Below are 19,486 nucleotides of genomic sequence, written 5' to 3'. Positions count from 1 at the left end.
TCTTGCTACCCACCACAAACACATCAGCAGACATTTTATGCCACAAGTGGGCATGCAGTAACTGAGCCAGGCCAGGTGCATCTGAAGAGTCAAGATGCTCCTGTCTCAGATCAGTGCCTCCCAGATACTGAGATACAATGTGATTAGCTGACAATAATAGACAGGTCAGTACAGCACACTACTCACAGTTTCAACATTTTGTGCAGTGGTGGTGGTTCCACACAGGTTTCAGTACAGCCATGAGCAAAATAATCTCTCTGTGTGAGCACCCAAATGCCAGTCACAATCTTCATTAGGTGTCAGATGTCATAAAACTCAGAAAATACATGAAGAGACTATGTATGTGAATCAAACTAGTTTGCTTTCCACATCCAACTATAATGGCTGTAAGGGCCAACCAAAATTTTCTAGGGGGCTGTGGAGGAATTATTAAAAGACGAAGACGGGGGACCGGTAAGGTCAATAGGTACATAACGGAAACCTCCCTTAGTAATGTCAAACTTGCCGAGCGGTGGAGAGGTGTGACATCCTCTTTTGTTTTGTTGACAGGAAATGCAGCTGTGTGCCCATGTTTGACAGTCCCAGTTCACATCTTTCCACACAAAATGCTCGGTGATGAGGTGAGTGGTGGCTCGGACGCCAGGGTGGCAAAGATTATGCAAGGCGTCAAAAATCTGTTGGCGCAGTGTGGGTGGTAGCAAAGGCCACAAAATGCCTGTGGAAGAGTCGCACCACACTTAATCTGAAATGCTAGGGAACTTAGGCTTGGTAAACACGAGTGAAGACTGCGAGTCCGTGAGCAGAACATGAGTGTCCTCGTCTGAAGCTCATAGAGTGGCGAGGTTGGATAAATTGACAATACTTGAAATGGCATTGATCCACTGGAGGAAATCAGCAGGGATGTTCTCTGTGTATTTCATGTAGCGTACGCCCATAGTAAGTTGAGAGACCAGGTTGAAGTGGCAGAAACGTTGGGGGGGACTATCCTCTGGTGGGTTGCAGGTTGCAGAAGGCATCTGCCAGTGGTTTGTGATCAGTAAGAATGAAAAAAGGATGGCCCTCGATGTCAGTGTGGCAATGTCTGATGGCCTTGTATGCTGCCAGAAGCTCTCTATCAAAATTAGAATATTTCTTCTGTGCTGTAGACAGTTTTTTGGAGAAGAAATGAAGTGGTGAAACTGTGTCACCTTTGCTCTGTTGTAATACTGCCCTGACCATTATGTCACTGGCATTCGTAGTGATGAACAAATCGGCAGATGGATCTGGGTGGGCAAGTATGACTGCATGAGCTAAAGCTGTTTTAAGAGCCCTGAAAACCTGTAGCATGGGTTCAGTCCAATGGACTGGTTTAACACCCGAAGTTTGTTTGCTGGAGAGTGAGTCCATCAGCAGGGCCTGCACAGCAGCGGCAGAAGGTAGATGATGGTGGAAGTAATTTATAGTACCTAGGAAATGTCTGAGTTCTTTGTAAGTAGCTGGGGGTGGCAATGACGTGATAACCTGCATGTGGGATTTGGGAGGCTATATTCCGTCTGCAGAGACAGTGTAACCCAGAAATGTCACAGAAGACTGATGCAATTGGAATTTTTCTTTGTTGACCTCAACATTGTTGGATGCCAAAGTCTGGAGGACCTGGAATAAATGACCTTCGTGGTCTTCAGTCAATTTGCTGAAAATGAGTATGTCATCCAGGTATGTGAAGCAGAACTCAAATCATTGTAAGACTGAGTTGATGAAACTTGCCACGTTTATGCTGCATTCTTTAAGCCGAATGGCATAAAGTTGTACTGGAACAAACCGAGTGGAGTGATGATCGCAGTCTTTGGAATTTCTTCCAGCACAATGGGAACCTGGTGATAAGCATGTTTGCAGTCAAACACGCTGAAGATTGTGGTGCCCAATAACATATGAGTGAAATCGTTTATGTTTGGCATGGGGTAATTGTCCATGACAGTGCGAGCATTTAAAAGTCTGCAATCACCACACATTTGAAAAGAAACGTCATGTTTGGTGATGAGGTGAATTGGTGAAGACCAATTGCTGTCTGATGGCTGTAGAATGCCTGCCTCCAGAAGATCATTAATTTGCTACCAGGCTGCACACAACTTAATGGGGTTGAGGCATCTAACCTTGTGAATAACAGGTGGGCCGACAGTAGTAATTATCTTGTGTGTCATTCCGTCAGTGATGGAAGAGACTGAGAACTGCACATGAGGCTGAGTAACATTCTGATGTGAAATTTTCGGATGAGTGGGGCATGATGAGGTATAGCCATTAGTGCGAGTGGGAAAAGGCAGCACGAAGGTCACATGCCTATTACGTGAGCACGGTGTGTGCTTGTTTGTAGAGGTTGGCAGCGCATGCAGCACAGAGCGGAGTGGGGCACGCAGTGACTGTCTGTTGTTAACTTTGCCTTGCATAACCAGTGCAGGTGAGAGAGGCGCTAGTGTTGCGCAAGGGACAGCGATGGCCGCCAAGTTGCTCGGATGGTGCGTGGGAGAGGGGAATGTTTATCAACAAGCTGCCTGCTTAGTGGATGTGGTCGTGCTGCACAAGTGACTGTTATTAGAGACACTGTTTGAAACATGAGGCACTGTGCGTAGTGGATGCTTGGGCAGTGTGGAGGTCACTGAATGCAAATTGTCACACGCAATGAATATTTTTGAACTAACCTGATGAGTGTTTGAACTGATGCTTGGCGATGAAGTTTGATCTGGTGAAGGAACTGTGGATTGCAGTTTCAACAGCGAGGTGTGGGCCACAGTGATCTCATTGTAAGTGTGAGCAATGCATTGTTTCAGCTCATCATTCTCCCAGTGGAGGTGCACCGCTGAGTCATATTCTGAAAGTAGGTTAGTGACACAGGTCACAATATTGCCTGCAAGGGCAGAACACTCGTGAACTAAATCCCATGTTATGGCGGAAAAGGAATGAGGAGTATGGGTGCTGGAGCACAATATCTGAGTGTTAGACAGGTGGTGTAACACCGAACACTGGACTATGTTCGGGGAGAGCTTATAATGGGACAAAAATCCATACCGAGAATTGGTTCATCAATGTTGGCGATGTAGAAGGTCCACAGGAAATGCAGAAAAGGGAATAGGTGCACCATCACTTTCACAGAACCGACAGTTTGTAACGTTCATGTGTTGACAGCTCACAGGAGAGACTTTGTTGGTGAAAAGCCGGTAGGAGCCAACGATCAAGGTATGATAGACACGTCAGCTCCAGTGTCAATTAGGTAGACAAACTGTGATGAAATGTCATCACGTATAAATAACTGCTCAGCCGAGGGGATGAGTGGATGGAGTGCAATGCTATGGGACACCTGTCGGCATTTGGGTGTTGGCAAGGTAACCTGTACTTCTTGGCCTCAACCCCAAAAATCTTGTGGTACCAACAGTATGGATGAGCTGGATATGGTGGTGGTGGTGGCTGTGATAGTGGGGGAGGCTTGTCCCCATTGATCTGTTCTGGGACGTAAACTGGAACGTATGGAGCAAGGGCGAGTCTTCAGTGCTCGGAAAGAGGAGAGAGTGAATGAGTACTGCCTGGTGGTGTAGAAGGTGTGGAAGTGGAACGAGCCCTGCCCCTGCCTGCAGATGGCCGGTAAACAGGAGGTGTAGTGTTACACAGCGATGGGGGATGACTGGGTGTTTCTGGCGCAGGAGTGCATACAGCTGATCTGCGATGCATAGGTGAGAATCAATAGACTCGAAAGAGTGTGGCAGTAGGTGTATCTGTAGGTCAGTAGGTAACTTGGCAGACTATATTGCCCACAGAGTGATGTCTGGCATTGTGTGTTCACTCATGAGTAACCTGAGGCAGCGACAAAGTTGTGACAGAGAGCGGTCCCCCAGGTGCTCCTCGTACAGAATCTCGATTATCAATTCCTGTGGTGAGCAGACAAGTTGGTCCAATATCATTTTCTTGGCAGACTCATACTTTGGTGGTGGTGGAGGCTAAAGTAGATCACAAATTAAATCCAAGTGGTCTTTAAAGTGTGTGACCAAACGTAGGAATTGGAGTTTTCAGCAGTCACTTGATGCAGCTAGAAGAGGTGCTCCACTAATGCGAACCATGAAACTGGATTGTCCTTGTATAGGGGAGGTAGCTTGGGTAGGCAGCCTGGAGGTGGAGACAAAGGTGGCTTTGGCATATCTTGGAAGGCCTGTGGTCCTGCTGCACAAGAGTTCATGCTGAGATCCGGCATCACCGGAGCGGAAATGTTACTAGCACACATGTTCAGAACAATGGCTGGTTGTAATGTCTCAGAAGACACCTGAAAACATGATGCGGCAGGCACGGCCAGTACCAGGGGAGTGAATGTGTGAGTGTCGCATAATGAGGGCCCATAATCTGGACCGGAAATTGCAGGAATGCCACTGACATTGTCCAGCTCGGAAATGACGCAGAAGGCTGGCACAGCAGATGCAAACAGTACTGTGGAAGGGGTGAGCAGTTGTAGGGTTGGAATCTTCATAAAGAATGTTCGGTGATGTAGCCATGGCATTGGACATGAAACCTGTTGATTCTATAAGACCGGTGCAGAAGGCGCGGAAGACACAGAACTTTTTGTCTGGGGTCACCAATATGGGATTCCAGATACAAATCATAATATATGTAATAAACAGTTCCCAAGCTCTCTATACACACAAATATTTTACCATAAAGACTGATACACATGAACGCTGCATGAAGTACAAAGGCAACTCATCAGAGAAGTTAATATTCCAAAGACTGCAATTTGTGTGGTCGATGTGACCTATCAACACCACAATACTATGTATTGAGGTATTGGTTGGAAAAAGAGATATATTACTTGCAACAAAAGTCATTAAGGAATAAATATACTGAGAAGCAATGGTTAGAATACAGAGTTCCTTGAACAGGCTTCTACATGATGTTCTTGAATTTACACCACAAATGATTTTTACTACACACTCTTGCATGCTAAAAGCTTTTGCTCAGTTTTATGATTTAACCCAGAATCCTGCATGACATAATAGAAAGAAAGTAAGCAAAGTATGCAAGTTTTTTTATATTTATGTCTCCTACATCTGACATCATTCTCATGGCAAATATAGACTTGTTTAGGTGCTTCATCAATTCTGTAGTATGTCTTTTCCAACTGAATTTATTATCGAGTTGTAATTGCAGAAATTTAACACTGTCAACCTCTTTGATCTGCATATCTTCATGTGTTATATACATGCTGGAAGGAAATCTCTTACAGGTTCTGAAATGCATATAATGGGTCCTTTCAAAGTTCAGTGACAGAGAATTAGCTTTAAACCATTTCTTAATGCCAGTGAAAATTTGATGAGCAGCTATTTATAAACCTATACTTGACTTGCTACTTATTGCAATGTTTGTATCATCTGTACACTAAGCAGATTCAGAAGGATGTAGGTTGCAGTAAGTACTGGGAGATGAAGAAGCTTGCACAGCATAGAGTAGCATGGAGAGCTGCATCAAACCAGTCTCAGGACTGAAGACCACAACAAACAACAACAATGTATCACCTGCAAACAAAACAGTGTTAGCATCTGGCAATGTAACAGACAAGAGGTCATCAATGTACACAAGAAGAAGTAATCGACCCAAGATGGAAGCTTGAGGATCACCACATGTAATTAATTCCCAAACAGATGAAGACTGACTGCCTACTGCACAGGTATTTCTCAATGACATCCTTTGTTTTCTGTTAGTTAGATAGACGCAAACCATTTCACAGCATTACCTCACAGCATTACCAATGACACCATAATATTCTAATTTACTTAAGAGAATGCCATGGTTCACACAGTCAAAGGCTTTTGACAGGTCACAGAAAATGCCAGTAGCCTCTAGTTTATTATCTAATGAATTAAGTACATTCTCACTAGATGTGTAACTATCTTTCCCCATATCAGAATCCTTCAGAAATTCAAACTGTGACTTGGACAATATATTATTTGCAGTCAGATGCTCAAGTAGATGCTTGAACACAACTTTTTAAAATATTTTTGAAAAAGCTGACGAAAGTGAAATTGGTTGATAGTTTGATGGTTTCTCTTTATCCCTCTTCTTGTAAAGAGGCTTAACTTCAACATATTTTAGCCAGTCTGGAAATGTCCCACTGATAGGAGATTGATTACACAAATAATTTAAGATAGAAAGCAACTCACTTGAACAGTCTTCGATTAACTTCATTGATATGTAGTCACACCCACTAGAGTACTTAAATTTTAAGGACTTTATGAAGGCTGCTACTTCTTTGGCAGACATGTGTGTCATTTCCATTTATTGAAGTTATTTTTAAAGACTGGTCTCAGATGCTCCATTGCACTGTCCAGTGAACCTAATAATCCCAAGCTGTCAGTAACAGAAATAAAGTACTTGTTTAAGAGGTTTGCAATGCTACGTGCACTTGTTACCAGAGTCTCATTTGTTTTTTAGTTATCTGTTCCTCTTCCTTTTTGGCCCCACCTGTCTCTGTCTTCACTATATCCCATAAACTTTTTATTTTGTTGCCTGATATAATTATCTTTTTGTCATAATAAAACTGCCTCAGTTTCTGAATTACTTGTTTCAAGATTTTGCAGTATTCTTAGCAATGCATTACAGTGCTAACATCAGAGCTGTTCCTGGGTAGTAGATACAGTCTCCTTTTTGTCCCACATGATAGCTTTGTTTCTTGTGTAATCCATGGTTTATTTTTTGATTTCTGTGTGATTTGAGTTACCTTTAGAGGAAAACAATTTTCAAAAATGGAAGTAACTTTATTAATGAATGCTTTGTATTTTCCATTTGAGTCAGAAGTATTGTAAACATCTATCCATTTCATATCTTTGAGCAATTTTCTGAATTTCTCAATTTCTAACTGATTTATTACCCTTCTGTACTCAGATTTAATAGATTTTTTAATCATGACAAATTTCAACACTTAACACAAGACATGTCCCGACCAGATAGCTCATTTACTATTGGTTTTGTTATATGACTTTTGTCTACAAAGATATTATCAATAGCAGTCTCAGAGGATTTACATATCCCAGTTGCAAAGTTCACAGTAGGAACCAAATTGAATGACATTGTTACTGATTCCAATAATTGTTCACTGACAGAGCTTTTCAATAAGTCCACATTAAAATCACCAGCAACCACCACTTCTTTGTTTTTACTGTGAGATTGGACAACAGAGCTTCCTGATTTTTAATGAAGAGGTTAAAATTTCCTGAAGGTGATCTGTATATACGAACTATTATAAAGACTTATTATGAAATACCTAGTATAGGTAGCAGAAAATCCTAGTATAGTCCCACCTCCTGATAAGAGTCAACAGGAACCACACTGATATGAGACCCTATGCCTGATCCAAGCTGCCGTTCAACCTCTAAATTAACTCTCCTTACAGGAGAGTATAAATGAGGGCAGTCATGGCGCCTCAGAACAGGCACAAGCCCAACACCAGTATGTCTTGTTGCTGAAGTTATCTTCACCAGATCACTCTCAATTGAATACTTAGGGTTCCTCTCTATACTGTTGGGCACCCCACTCACTCTTACCACAGTGTTTTCCTTTTTGAAGTCTTTGTAGAGTGAACCTACATCCTCTACATCTGACCCATACTTGCACTAGGTTTAAAAAAAACCTTGTGACCTGGTAACCTAACCCTAGTTCATTCTGCAACAGTTGGCCGACACGACTATGTGAACTTCCTAATAACAAAACTTTCTTCTTCTTCACAAAGTTTTCTGACTTCTTACTTTTAAAAACCTTTTTGAAAATTTTGTTGTGTTCTGTCTACTCCTACATCTTCTTGTGACTCATCAGTTTCCAATTGTGACAACAGGTCAAACCTGTTTTCCACATTCACAACACTGTCTGAGAAAGTCCTACACCTATTTCTCCTAGAACCTGTTGTTGCTTCCCACCTTTCTTTTCCCTTCTCTCCCCTCAATCTTTCAAGATCTTGCTTTGCTTTATCTAGTTCTGCCTGCAGGGCAGCATTCTTTTCCCCCTGTTCCACTACCTTCCTATCTCTACAGCAAATCCTAGACAACCAATGAACTTTGTTTATTCCCCCAATTCCCACACTGCTAGAGCCACCTACATGACAGAAACTGCAACAACCCTCACACAACACTCCAGAACTAACAATCCTATGGCAAACCACATGTTTCTAAAGTGTGAGAAAACAAATTTTAGGTTTAGTCTAAGTTAAACAAAAATAACTTTCTTAACAAGTCAATTAATATATTAAATTTCTTAGAAAGTTTATGCCTAAAGTTCGGATACTATTCAAAACTTCTAGAGAAACAGAAATGATTAAACCTGTATCCCTTGGATGACGAAACAAAGAGTAAACATAGAACTGGGCCTACACTTTATAAACTTTTCACTTATTTCAGAACTTTTCACTTCAGCTACATAGTAGAGAATGAGCTACATAGTAGAGAATGAAATGGATAGCATGCAACAATACACTACTATCAGTAAATCAGTAAATAAGTAAAATAATAAACTCACTGAAAAGTTAAAGCTCTTACGGAACTGATGGCATTTCCAGCAAGATACTTAAAGCTTGTTCCCCACAGATAAGTAGGATTCTCAGCCACGTATGTAATAGCTCTTTGGAGCAGGGTGTTTTCCCCGATAGACTGAAATATGCCATTGTAAAACCATTGCATAAAAAGGGGGATATGTCGGATGCCAACAACTACCGCCCAATCTCTCTTCTGACAGCTCTATCAAAAATTTTTGAGAAAGTAATGTATTGCAGAGTAGCCTCCCATATTTGTAAAAATAAAGTACTAGCAAAATATCAGTTTGGTTTTCAGAAAGGCTTTTCAACAGAAAATGCTATATACGCTTTCACTGACCAAATATTAAATGCTCTGAATAACCAGACATTACCTGTTGCTATTTTTTGTGATCTCTCAAAGGCCTTTGATTGTGTAAATCATGGAATTCTTTTAGATAAGCTAAATCATTATGGTTTGAGTGGGGCAATACACAAATGGTTTAATTCATACTTAACTGGAAGAATGCAGAAAGTTGAAATAAGTGGTTCATGTAATGTTAAAACAACAGCTGATTCCTCAAACTGGGGGGGCTATCAAGTACGGGGTCCCACAGAGTTCGGTCTTAGGTCCTTTACTGTTCTTGATATACATTAATGACTTACCATTCCACATTTATGAAGATGCAAAGTTAGTTCTTTTTGCAGATGATACAAGTATAGTAATAACATCCAAAACCAAGAACTAAGTGATGTAATTGTAAACGATATTTTTCACAAAATTAGTAAGTGGTTCACAGCAAACGGACTCTCTTTAAATTTTGATATAACACAGTATATACAGTTCCATACAGTAAATGGCACAACTCCAGTAATAAAAATAGACTTTGAACAGAACTCTGTAGCTAAGGTAGAATTTTCAATATTTTTAGGTGTGTCCATTGATGAGAGGTTAAACTGGAAGCAACACATTGATGGTCTGCTGAAACGTCTGAGTTCAGCTACGTATGCTATTAGGGTTATTGCAAATTTTTGTGATATGAATCTTGGTAAATTAGCTTACCATGCCTACTTTCATTCACTGCTTTCGTATGGCATGATATTCTGGGGTAATTCATTGTTGAGTAGAAAAGTATTCATTGCTCAAAAATGTGTAATCAGAATAACTGCTGGAGCCCACCCTCGGTAATCCTGCAGACATCTATTTAAGGATCTAGGGATCCTCACAGTAACCTCACAGTATATATATATTCACTTATGAAATTTGTTGTTAATAATCCAATCCAGTTCAAAAGTAATAGCAGTGTGCATAGCTATAACACCAGGAGTAAGGATGATCTTCACTATGCAGGCTTAAATCTGACTTTGGCACAGAAAGGGGTAAATTATGCTGCCACGAAAGTCTTTGGTCACCTACCAAACAGCATCAAAAGCCTGACAGATAGCCAACTAACATTTAAAAATAAATTAAAAGAATTTCTAGATGACAACTCCTTCTACTCATTGGCTGAATTTTTTGATATAAATTAAGGTGGGGGGGAACAAAAAGAAAAACAACAGCAACTTAAACATTTGTGTCATGCAATATTTTGTGTAATGTAATATCTTGTACAGACATCTTTTATTAACCTGACACATTCCACATCATTACAAAGTGTTGTATTCATGATCTATGGAACAAGTATTAATCTAATCTAATCTAGGAACACAAAGTGTACTATATTGGAATAATCACATAACTTGTAGTATATGATAATGTAAACAAATCCTAGTAAAAAATTCGCACCTATAATATGTTTCCTTTTTCCAGGAAACACACAAAAAATGCGAACTCTTCAATTGGTAGCTTAAAATAGATATTAATTTATGATTTCATATTGCCTTAATTAATTGTTATTACTCAATTAAACACTTATTTTTATGAGAGCTCAACCAAAGGTGATGAACTTCTCGAGTTACTATAAATGTAGTAAATATTAATTTTATTAAATTTAGTTATCATATATCAATAATGTCTGCCTCCATAGCTGAGTGATCAGGACAGATGGTTGCCTTGTGGAGGACCCATGTTTGATTCCCTGTTTGGGAAGCCTGCAAAATAGACTGGAGAGCGGTGTGCTGACCATGTGCTTCCCCAAACAGCATGTGCATGATGCCACAAAGTGGAGGATGACACAGTGGCCAGTAGACATCCCTATAGGATTCACAGACTGGCGCGAAGCTTATTATATTGATGATACTTTTATTATTTTTTAAACTTTCCTTATTGGTTTAGCAACAAGGACAATAATAGAAAGACATGGTAAATAGCCAGTAAAAAAACCTTTTGTAAGGGAAAGTTGCATGAAAATGAGACAGATGGAAAACTAGGTAAACAGTTTATTATTTCAAAAGTAATCACCATAATGGTTAAGATGTTTACAATTATGTGAGACAGAAAAGTCAATGCTTTCACGAAAAAATATTTGTGATTGCCTTCTACAAACTACTTTTCCACAATGGTGTTGCTGACAATGATCATAAAAAACTTACACCTTGCATTTCAGCAAATCATGAGAAATTTTGCAAGATAAAAATACTCCGTTGAAAGGTATCAGTAGTTGTATAAAACATTCAGTCTCTACTTATCTTTTAGTTTGATGGATTCAATGGTCCATGGGCTAAAATTCACTTATCAAAACTATTCAAAATGTTGGTTTGGATTTCGATTTGTAAATGACCAAACACTAATTTTGTGATGTTGCTGATTTACACTGAGGTGACAAAAGTCATGGGATAGCAAAATGCACATATACAAATGGTGGTAGTATTACATACACAATGTGTAATAGGACAGTGCATTGGTGGAGCTGTCATTTGCTCATTTGTACTCAGGTGACTCATGTGAAAAAGTGTCTGACATGATTATGGCCACACAGTGGGAATTAACAGATTCTGAATTCAGAATTGTAGTTGGAGCTAGATGCATGGAACATTTCATTTTGGAAATCATTGAAGAATTCAGTATTCTGAGATCCACAGTGTCAAGAGTGTGCTGAGAATACCAGATTTCAGACATTTCTCTCACCTTGGACAATGCAGTGGCTGATAGCCGTGAGTGCAGCATTTGTGTAGAGTTGTCTCAAATCTAACATACAAGGAACACCATATATAATAACCACAGAAATCAATGTGGGCTATATGATGTATGTATCCGTTAGGACAATGTGGCAAAATTTGGCATTAATGGGGGATAACAACACACATTCGACATGAGTGACTTTGCTAACAGCATGATATCTCTTGCAGCATCTCTTCTGGGCTCATCACCATGTCAGTTGGACCCTAAGTTACTGGAAAACCATGGCATGGTCATATGAGTTGATGGTAGGGTTCAAGTGTGGTGCAGGCCCCATAAATCCATGGACTCAAGTTGTCAACAAGGCACTCTGCAAGCTGGTGTTGACTCCATAATGGTGTGAGCTGCATTTAAATGGACTGGACAGGTCCTCTGGTCCAACCAAACTGATCACAGACTGGAAATGGTTATGTTTGGCTACTTGGAGATAATTTGCAGCCATTGATGGACATGTTCTCAAACACCAATGTTATATTATAGAACCACAATTGTTCACAATTGGTTTGAATAACAATCATGAAAATTCAAATGAATGATTTTGCCACCCAAATCACCTGACATGAATCCCACTGAACATTTACAGGACATAATAGAGAGGTCAGTTTGTGCATGACTTCCTGCATCAGTAATACATTTGCAATCATGGATGGCTCAGTACTTCTGCGTGGGTTTCCAATGAGTTGTTGAGTCCATGCCATGTTGAGTTGATGCACTATGCTGAGCAAAAGGAGGTCTGACATTGTGTCAGGATGTATCCCATGGCTTTTGTCATCTCAGTTTATTTTGCTGTTTTTATTGAATGCAAATATAATACATGTCATACTTCTCATCACATAGTTCTTTAAATTAGTTTCATATCCTTAATACACACAATAACTTCACAAAATAGAGATGAAACAAAACTTAACTCAGTGGGGCCATAACCATGAAACAACATAACACAGATTGCCAACATGACATCTACTTACAGCAATAAACTATCATATATCAGAGATGATTTTTCAAAGAAGTTACTTTTATCTATTTTGTGACATTAATTCTGTACATTAGAAAAATTGAGATTTATGCACTAATGTAATATATAATTTATATTAACATTAATTATTATTTTTAACCAATTTCATTTAGATTTCATATAAGAATACATGGATGACAAATTTTTTAGAAAGATCATATATTTGTATGAAAAGCATACCAAGTAATTTCATAACTATACTGTAGGATAAATAAATAGAAATAATGAATAAATACAATCAAAACAGTATCCATAGTAAAACCCAATATTTCTGTGACACTCTCCCATTTATCACCAAAACTGATACCAACTGCCAGCTGCGGTAGCCGAGCGGTTCTAGGTGCTTCAGTCTGGAACCGCGTGACTACTACAGTCACAGGTCTGAATCCTGCCTTGGGCATGGATGTGTGTGATGTCCTTAGGTTAGTTAGGTTTAAGTAGTTCTAAGGGACTAATAACCTTTGTTGTTAAGTCCCATAGTGCTCAGAGCCATTTGAACCATTTTGTTACCAACCATGTTGGCCTTCTCTGTGTATGTTCAGTATCTCCTGTTAGTCTCATTTGGTGTGAATCCCACACACTTGAGCAATATTCTGGAACCAGTTACATGAGTGATTTGTAGACTAACTGCTCTTCCCCAGTGTTCCACTAATAAACCAAAGTCTACTACCTGCTTTACTCATGACTGAGCCAAATTGATCATTCCATTTAACATCCCTACAAAGCATTACAACAAGATATTTGTATAAGTTGGCTGATTACAGCGGTGACTCATTGATATTATAGTCAGAGACAACTAAGTTTTTTTAATTTTGCACAGACATTCTGCTTGTGTCTGTATATGTGCGGATGGATATGTGTGTGCATGCGAGTGTATACCCGTCCTTTTTTCCCCCTAAGGTAAGTCTTTCCGCCCCCGGGATTGGAATGACTCTTTACCCTCTCCTTTAAAACCCACATCCTTTTGTCTTTCCCTCTCCTTCCTTCTTTCTTGATGAAGCAACCATTGGTTGCGAAAGCTAGAATTTTGTGTGTATATTTGTGTGTCTATCGACGTGCCAGCGCTTTCGTTTGGTAAGTCACATCATCTTTGTTTTTAGATATATTTTTCCCACGTGGAATGACATCATTTTTATGTAGATTTATGGCTCCTTTATTGTCATACAAGATTGTTATAGGTTCCACAATTAAATTGGGTTCTATTTCAAATACTAATATTCTTAGCCACAGTGCTTCATGTGTGGTATAAGATAGCACCATATACTCGGCCTCTACTGTACTCAATGCAACAGTTTTATGCTTTTGACATGACCATGAAATGAGGGCTGCCCCCCCCCCCCCCCCCCATTAATTTAAAGCAGCAACCAGTACTGGAGTGCCTATCTCCCAATTCACTCCCCCAGTCTGCATCACTGTAGTATTCTAGTTTTGCAATGTCTTCTCTATGTTATCTCAATTCATGGTTGAAGTTCCTCTTAGGTATTGGAATATCCTTTTCATAGCTTTCCAGTGCTTTTCCTTTGGGTCCCTGCAATATCTGCTCACTGCGTTGGTGGAAAAACCAATGTCAGGTCGTAAAGTTTGAGATAAATATAACAGACTCCTACTGCTTCTAAACATGGAACATTCTTATCACATTCCACATCTGCCTCATTTATATTTAACTTCGCTCCTACTGCCATAGGAGTAGTTATGGGTTTACAATCAGTCATGCCAAATTTCTTAAAGATTTTTTCTGTACCATAAACTGGGGTGAATAGGGACAGAATTTCAGATTTTTAAATAATAAATCCAGAAATACAATCTGAATATAAGTTTTTAATCATTAAAGTGGAAGATAGTATAATCATTCAACCTTGAAACTAGGTATATTTAGTATTGCTTAATATAATTTGTAGTAATTAGCAATTATACAGTGTCCATTTTTACCACTTGGTAGGGGTCAATAGGGACAGTGATAAATATAACTCACAGAACCCTACTGCAACTGGCACAGGGGTCAAAAGGGACACAAAAATGGTTTGTAAAAATACAAATTAACCTTTAATACTTTGGAATATTAAAACATCATTTAAAAATATGTCTGCCTCATCTTATTAACGGTTCTTTCATGACTTGAATTACTTGAATAGAATTCAGATACATCTTCTACAACTGAGAAAACATAAACACTATTGTCTTTGGAGTTTTGTCTAAAAAATAATGCCACATATGTTTTTCCTTAAAGCAAAACTTTGGTAAGTCTACCAATAAAATATTTTGGAGCCCTCTTTAAGCTCTCAAATTTCACTTTCAGCCAATCCCCAAAGTGTAACACTCTATCAGTAGACAGTTCTTTGGTTTATGAGTAAGTGTGGAGTCTTCTCTCTCTTCATAACTGTGATCACTGTTGTCACCATCACTGTCTTCTTCTGATTCACTCACTGAATTTGACAAGTCATGTGCATGAACACTCCTGCCAGGTAGTATGTTCAGTTTCCTTTTTCTACTTGGTTTTGGCAAATTATCATCAGGCCGTGTTTGATGCTTTAAGAATTCAACCAGGCTGTCATTAACAGTGCCAGAGCTGCCTTCTCCACTTTCTTCAGACGGCAACATTCCAAGAACTTGCTCTTCATTGAAAGGATAAATACCAATCTTCTTGAAACCTGAACAAATGTTTCTTTCTATGGTTGGTGATAACATGTCAAGGGTTTCTTTCAAAAATCAAGGAAAGTATTTCTTATCAATTCCTGAACAGTTGTTAGTTCTGCTTTTCCACTTCTCCAGAACCTTTTGCCAAGCCTGTTTCAATGGCCTAAACATTGCAACATCTAGAGGTTGTGTAAGATGAGTTGAGTTCGGTGGTCAGAAACCACACTCAGTGTCATGTTTTTAGCACAAATCAATGACAGGTGGAGACAGATGACAGCTCAAGTTGTCACTTCTCTTCCCTCGAAACAATGAAAATAAGGTATCGCTATAGACTTAAACCTATCTAAGAAACAGCTGCCATCCATCCAGCCTGATTTACTTCTATTAAACCTTGCCCCAGCAGGACCACCTTCACTCCACAGATCGTATAGGTGTTTAGCTTTATACATCACATAAGGTGGCAATAGTGTGCCATTGTCTGGAGCAGCAAACATCACGCTTACATTGGATTTTGTTTGATTCATAAATCTGTCAGGATATTTTCAGCCTCTTTTGTACAGAAATTTTTTCCTTCCAGGGTTGTCCACAAGGTTTGTCTCATCATAATTTAATATTTGCTCTGGGGGAACACCATTAAGAGTTATTTTCAACTCTTCAAAATAGCGAACAATATTCTGTGAGGTAACTTTAGCCCTGCTTTGGGATAAATTTTGAAATATTCATGGAGAAATAACTTTGTGTCTCTCAATGAAAGATTGTGACCAATCTGGACCTGGAAGATTGTTTTTAAATTGGCTTATTATTGTTTCTTCTCTGTCAAAACAGTACTTCACAAAACATTGGACTTCAAGAGCTGTTTGTCCTCCCTTCTTAATTCTGTTTTCAATTTCCTGCTTAGACATTTTTTTGTACCTTTGTAATGCAGATTTCACAATTTTAAAATTTTCTAAAGCTTTTTGAAGTGACATCCCTTTTCTAATGGCTTATATAGCCCTTTCCAGGTCCTCTTGTGTAACATGTTTGTGGCGATGACCTCTAGGATCAATCTGATATTTTCTAACCATGCTGTCCCTATTCACCCCTGAAAGTTAAAAAATGTTACAGCATAAGAGAAAACATATTACAGTTTTTACAAAAACATGATTGTATCATAAATCTCTGTGCATGTCTCTTGTGTATAGTGATAATATTTACCTGTAAACTTTTGAAAATATCTCTCAAAAGTATGTAGCACGTACAGCTGAAATTTTTCTGCCAAAACAAAAACAACACAAACAGATGACAAGTTTGAACAAGGGTGCCAACTTCTGAAATAAGTCAAAGATGATAGTATTTCAGAGAAACACACTCATAAGGTGTTTTGGACATCAGATCTCACATAAAACTTTTTCCTGAACTGCTGTCCCTATTCACACCTGAGTTCCTATTCACCACAGTTTATGGCATATGATGATTGATTTATGCTCAAGTCTTGTCTTTCTTCATCTTTAGTAATCTGCACACCTAAATATCATCTAACTCCTCCCAAATCATGCACCTTAAACTTGGTTTATAGCTGTTTCTTAAAAATTCTCATCCTGCTTTCATTTTCAGTCAGGATAAAGAAGTCGTCCACCCATATTGCCACTATTATTATCCCTTTTCATCCTCTTTTATAGTATATACTTGGACCTACCTTAGATTGATTCAGATTCATGTTTATTAGAGTTTCATGTAGACATCAATTCAAGCAATGTCCATTCTGTTGAAGTCCATAAATACTTTTTCACAAACACCAAATCTTTTCCCTTTCTGATCTGGCTTCTCTTGGTGGAATGTCATACATCTCCTCCTCCAATTTCAAATTTAAATATGCTGTTTTTACATCCAGATGATGTACTGTTAAATTTAGTTTTGCTGCCAAGGCTAGAAGATATCTCAATGAGGCATACTTTACTACAGGTGAAAAAATTTCTTTGTAATCTACCCCTTGTTTTTGTGACTATCCTTTTATTAGAAGTCATGCTTTATATTTTGGTGATGAATTTTTGGGGCTCTTCAAAGTGAATACCCATCTTGCCTGTAATGGTTTCTTATCTGCTGGCTTATTTACCCATTCAAAGGTTTCATTCTGAGATAAAGATTCCAATTCCCTCTCTACTGCTTCTTTCCATTCTTGGGAGTTCAGGCCACTCATTGCTTCTTCTGATGTTGCTGGCTCATCATTAAAAGAGTGGGCTGCATAAATCTCAAAATCCAGATTTTTTATATTATTATTTTTGGTATATAAGAAGAATGCCTTACATTGTTCTCTTCATTTTGTTTGTCCTCAAACTCATTGTCATCATAAATATTGTCCATTTGCCTTTGACTATCCTCTTCCTGTTATTCACTTTCTCTTTCTTTGAATAAGGTTTCACTCTCAGAACTAAGTGCAGTTAACTTAGTAACCTTGCCCTCTTCAGAGTCCTTTCTATTTTCAAAGAATCTCTGTGTGTAACTCTCCTTTTATTCAATGGATCCATTAATCGGTAGCCTTTTGAATTCTCACTAAATAGCCTTACAAAAATGTACTTTTTAGTTTTTGGGTCCCATTTTCCTTGGCTGTTTTGGAATGTGCGCCACTGCATCACACCCAAAAACCCTTATATTGCTTAGGTGAGGTTTCCTTCCTACCCATATCTCATAGGGGGATCTGTTCCTCAATGATTTTGAAGGTGATCTATTGCTCAAATATATGGCCATTGATACTGCCTCTGCCCAAAAATCTTTTGATAATTCAGCATCAGTTACCATGCTCCTTGATTCGACAATGGTCTTATTGGCCCTCTCAGCAACCCCATTTTGAGATGGGCTGTACCTTATGGTAGTTTGATGCCTGATTCCCATTTTTGTCAGAAGTGATTTCAATTTCTGGTTAATATATTCTCTCCCATTATCAGACCTGATGATCTTAATCTTCTTTCCTGTACACCTTTTGACCATACACAATATTCCTCAAAAATCTCACTCGTCTGATCTTTGGCAATAAGAAAATAAACATGAGTATATTGTAAATTTACTTTTGCTAGTCTTAAAAGGTAGCCTCACTTGTTTTCCTTTAGTGCATATCTCACAAAGGTCCTTCCATGCACTATAACTCTGTATTCCCTTTGCCATATCTCTTATTAAAGACATACTCTTTCTGTTTAAGTGTCCAAGTCTGTGGTGCCATAAAAAACCTTCTGCTGAGTATACTGAGTGAGTAACATTTCTATGTTTACTGTCAATGGTATCCAACTTAAAAATGCCACTTTCATTACTTTCTGTAGTTATAATTTCACCATTTACATTTATTACTATTGCTCCGTGCAGGTCACAAATGACTGTATTTCTCTTCTTGACAATTTCCCCTACAGACAGTAGGTTAGTCAGAACATTTTTTACACAATGACCATCATGTGGCATAACCATTTTGGGTTCACCATTTACACTTACATGTAGGTCTAGTTTCCCAGCCAAATGACAGTGGAGCTTGCTGCCATCTTGTAAGGATACCTTGTACCTCATGCAATTGCACTACCTGGAACTTTTCTATGACTTTTTCATTACTGTATGATATATATACTTATTCCAAATGCATTGCTGGGCCCATAATCTATTAGAGTTGACACACTTGAATAAGTAATAGTGAGTAAAAGACATTTAGTGCTAGCATGGAGAGCTGCATCAAACCAGCCTCAGGACTGAAGACCACAGCAACAACAAAAACTATATTTGGACTTCCAGGTAAAATATATCAAACACAACAACCAAGGAACATTACATTACATAAAACTCAGAGCATAAAACATCAACAGAGAGGTCTATTATATTCCGGACTTTGCCGCCGTCTCACACGAAATATGTGGTTCAGGCAATTCCAACAATTTTATTTAGTTGTTCATAAAGCTTTGTGTAAGTTGTATTTAATTCATTACTGGCAGAACATGAATGCAGGCAGTTATCAAAAATTTTTAGGTTGAGAATCCACTTAGTCTGATCAGCAGTTTGCTTACATTTTCTGAATATTCTAATTTCTGTTCATTGTAGTCTTATGGATGAGCAAAAGTCATACAAAAAGCAGTTATGATACTTTGGAATTTTGTAGAATTAAGTTCTAGGACTTAAAAATGAGGAGATAATCATGTAGCATGCTTCTTTTAAACTGTGACCTTTTGATAGTAAATATTAGGCAGTTTGTGTTGGGACTCTT

The sequence above is a fragment of the Schistocerca piceifrons genome, chromosome 3 (genome assembly GCF_021461385.2).
Source record: "Schistocerca piceifrons isolate TAMUIC-IGC-003096 chromosome 3, iqSchPice1.1, whole genome shotgun sequence".
Classification (NCBI taxonomy): Eukaryota; Metazoa; Arthropoda; class Insecta; order Orthoptera; family Acrididae; genus Schistocerca; species Schistocerca piceifrons.
Note: the sequence above shows the minus strand (reverse complement) of the source record.